The 3,994-nt window shown below is 63.3% G+C and overlaps 1 long non-coding RNA gene across 1 annotated transcript; it reads left to right on the forward strand.

The window, feature by feature from the left end:
* The first annotated feature begins 654 nt into the window (after positions 1–654).
* Positions 655–2,346, forward strand: LOC121042242 (uncharacterized). The gene is made up of 2 exons (XR_005796044.1): positions 655–977; positions 1,490–2,346. It is a non-coding gene; the product is annotated as an uncharacterized LOC121042242 (long non-coding RNA).
* Positions 2,347–3,994: the final 1,648 nt, after the last annotated feature.

The following is a 3,994-nucleotide window of genomic DNA, read 5'->3' on the forward strand; positions in this document are numbered from 1 at the left end:
GCCTGGACAGCCAGCGGCTCCTGAGACCTGAGTCCAGGAGGGACGTCAGTCTGGGTGGGTCCCAGGTCACTCCGCCACTCAGCCGGAGGAACCTTGCCCTGCGCCGCCCCCCCCCCCCCCCGCCACCCCTCTCCCCATCGTTTCAAGGAACCGTGGAGTTGTTCTCCTCATGATCTGTGGCCTTATAATGGCGTCTGAGATTTGTTGGCCTGGATAATGTCTGAAAAAGTTACTTGCTGTCCTCTCTCTTTTTTCCCTTCAAAGCTCCGGCAAACGCTGGGGGACAGTGCTCATTTGCCTGCTCCGACAGCCGCACGCTGGTGGTGTTTGTCTCCGGGCCTCTCGTGTGCCTCTGTTTCCTCCACGGAGCAGAAGGACAGCCGGCAGTCCTGGCTTCCCGGCCCTGCCGCTGAGCCCAGAGCTTCCGCTGGCCTCTCTGGGAAGGACACAGCTTTGCGGTCTGGGTCCACTCTGGAAACACGAAGCTGGGCCTCGGGCGGGCTATGGGCCTGCAGACACCCTTTCCGACCCTGGGCTGATTGGAGGGGGTTGTGAGAGGGGTGCCTGTATGTCGGGGCGTCTGGAAACGTCCTCCAGAGTACGGCAGGGAGCTTGCTCGATTCTAGCCGGAAGGAAGTGGAGTCAGGGCTGCTGGCAGCTTCCTCCTCCCTCTTCTTGCCACAGGATGGTTTTGGCAGGGCCTCGGGGCCAACGGGGACAAGCACGCCAGTCCCTCCCCGCAGAGCCTACCTGGGACTTAGATTCTTTTCATAGCTGACGATAAGCAAGGCATGTTTGTGTTCACAGCCCTGATGGGGAGATAGGCGCATTCTGCCTGCCTTCGCTCATTCAAGACGGCAGCAGGCGTCTGAGAAGCACCAGGGCCCACGTGGAGCTCAGGGCAGCAGCCGGCGGCCTCCGGAGTCTCCACAGCCGGAACAGCACCCAGGCCCCTGGAAACGGCACCTCCCCAGAAGGTGCGCCGAGCGGCCCCGGCGCCCTTCCTTGGGGGGCAGGGCCTGCCTTCACTCCGCTCCCTGGAAGCCAATCTTCGTGTCCCCTCACTTGGACGCTGCCGGGCCTGACCTTGCCCGGCTCCCTGGCCAAGTGGCCGGAAGCGTCGATGGCCCTCCTCCGCCCCTGCCTCTCGGGCAGGAGGCTAGCGCGGCTCTCCTGCTGCGCTGAGAGGGCCTCCTGGGCCCGTGCTCTGGGGACAGGATGGCAATACCCCAGGTCTTGCCCAGGGAGCCTGGCAGGGAAAGTCCCTCTTTGGCCCGGGACTGAGTGATCCGTCCAGGGGGCCATTGTGCAACCTCCGAAGGGCAGCGGTCCCCCCAGGCCGACGGAGGGCGCCCCCGGCACTCCCTGCACAGGAACGAGGCCAGGGGCTGCGCCCACCCCTGCGCCCCCACCTCTGGTCCCTGTGGTCGGAGGTGCTCCCTGGTGGATCCATTGTCTGTCGATTGTCTTTTGTTTCTGCTGCTGGCAGAGCGGCCCCGGTGCGATCTGAAACAAAGTCTCCGTGCCCTCGGGGCCTGGCCCCGATGCGGCGTCCCCCCCCCCCGCCCCCCCAGCCTGGCCGTTGCAGCAACATGCAGAGGCATCTGGTGGGGGAAGAGGAGCTGGCCCGATGCTGTCTGCTGCCTGCCGTCACCCAGGGACCGGCGCCCTGGTCCCCCTCCCTGGGGACCCGCGAGAGGCTCCGACTGCAGTGGGGGAGGGGAAGGGGAGGCCACAGGAACCGGTCCCGAGTGAGGACGGCCTCAGAGGGACCGCCTGGCAGCACTGGGCATGGGGTCCCGAAGATGCCCTCGGGCTTGGAAGGGCCCAGCCTTCTAACGGCTCCGTGGCCAGACTTAGCCGCAGAGCAGCGTGGGGCCCAGATCCTGGGGCTGGACAGTGGAGAGCGACGTGGCTCATCTCTGGCAAGTTCCCCCAGGAGCTGAGGACTGGGGCCGCAGGGCCGTAGGAGGGCTTTGTCCCGGCCCAGCGCCAATCTGAATTACTTAAAGCAGAAAGTCCGAGTGGCTCCTCTTCCAAAGCAGCCTGGTGCTGGGGTCAGGGTCAGGGACAGGGACGTGCCCCTGGCCCTGGGTCGGAGGTGGCGGGGGCCGCGGCCCAGGGTGATCGCAGGGGACTGAGGGCTGCCCCCCACTGCCACCCGGTCACCGCCTCCCTTCCTGTTTTCCCACTCTCGTGGGCTTGGAAGGAGAGCAGGGAGCAGGAGCTGGCAAGTTTTTCTTTCTCCTCATTTCAGAAACAAGATGTCATGTCTGTGATGCTGAAACGCATGGGCAGATTTTAGGGAGGTTTCTGTTATTAAAAGCGAGAGGCTATCAATTCAGACACCGTGTGCAGCCTGTGTGGTCCAGCTTGAAACGCTTACCTGCCGCAGCCCGGACTCACCGGCACCCACACCAGAGGGAGGTACCGTGAAGCGTGGAAGAGACAACAGCCTGGAGTTTGACTGTCGTGTCGGAGTCCTTGACGGAAGGGTTGGGAGAGAACGTCTGTCTTGCGGGTGGCGACAGGAAGTGTCAGGGTGGGTCCCGAGTGTGTGAGCTTGTGGGGGGCCTCCCGTAGGAGCCCTGTGGGGTGTGCTCCCCGGAACTCGCGGCCGAAAGCCCGTTTTCCCACGGTGGCGGCAGCGAAGGCGCGGCCGCCCGCCTCGTTCACGCGCACTGCTCCGCAATCACACGCCAACAGCCCTGTGGCGGGTGGAAGGTGACCAGGCACCAAATGGCACTTGCCCAGGCCAGGGAGCAGGTGAGGGAGACAGAGGGGTGGAGCGCAGGGCACAGGGGGCTGTGCTGCCATCGGGGCTCGGCTGCTGGCCTCTCCTGCACCCCTCCCAGCCCGGGTTCGGGGAGGCCCGTGTGCACCCCTCCCAGCAGCGCCGCAGACGGAGCCATGCCGTCAGGGACCTTTGCCGACGTGGGCGGGTCAGCGCTGCGGGTCTGTCGTTGGGGCACCGATCTGCCTTGTACTTCGTTGTCCTGGGGACTCTGGTGTGTCCCCTTCCAGGGTGGCTGGGGACAGTTGCCGGCCACCTAAAAAAACCGAGTGTCCCCCCCCCCCCGCCTCCCCGGCGGTAAACTCAGTGCAGCTGGTGACGCTCCGACGGTGACCGGTGTCACCACAGGCTTTTAATTACTGTGGCAGCAAATCATACAGGAATGTCCTCCAGGAGGTGGCTGATTTTTATATAAAAAAAAGCCATTTCAGAGTATTTTTGAAATTCAATTAATTGAAGGCCCAGATAAAAGGGACACATTCTTAATGGCTAGAAAATAACCCCGAGGGAGGAGAGGGAGCCACCGAGCCCGACTTCAAAGTGTGACAGAAATACTTTTACTTTAAAAGTATCCAGATCAATGACTCAGTCAAAATTACTTATACATTTAGCAACCTTTTCGTTTTCTGTGTACGAGCGGCGGGAGAGGCGTTCTTCCTGCCCGTGACGAGAAGCTCCTGACAAGGGACTGTGGTCACCAGGCTCGGTCAGAGGCACACCTGCCCCTCGGGGGGCCCGACCCCCAGCTCGGGGCTCAGGGGAGCCCCTCCGCGGGGGCCTGACAAAGAGCCACAACCCAGGGGTCTCTCTCAGCTCTGGAGGGGACAAGTCCGAGGCCGAGCCGTGGGCAGGGCTGGCCCCCCGGGGCGGTGAGGCGGAGTCTGTCCCAGGCATCTGTCCGGCCTCTGGCGGCTGCTGGCGGTCTGGGGGCTCCTGGCCCCCGCTCCCATCTCTGTCTTCAGGCTCACACGGCAGTCGCCCTGGGCGTGTCCGTGCCTGTGTCCAAGGTTCCCGTTTCTGTAGGGACACCGTCATATTGGACTAGGGCCGCTCACTCCAGCACAATCACATCCTAACCGATCGCAGCTGCGATGACCTTGTTTCCAAGGGAGGGTGCGACCTGGGTGCTGGGGGTTAAACCTGCAAGGTACGAATGTTGAGGGGACACAGTTCGAGCTGTCACAGAGGAGGAGTCTGGGA

This window comes from Herpailurus yagouaroundi, unplaced genomic scaffold (genome assembly GCF_014898765.1).
Source record: "Herpailurus yagouaroundi ecotype Mexico unplaced genomic scaffold, PumYag 29, whole genome shotgun sequence".
Lineage (NCBI taxonomy): Eukaryota > Metazoa > Chordata > Mammalia > Carnivora > Felidae > Herpailurus > Herpailurus yagouaroundi.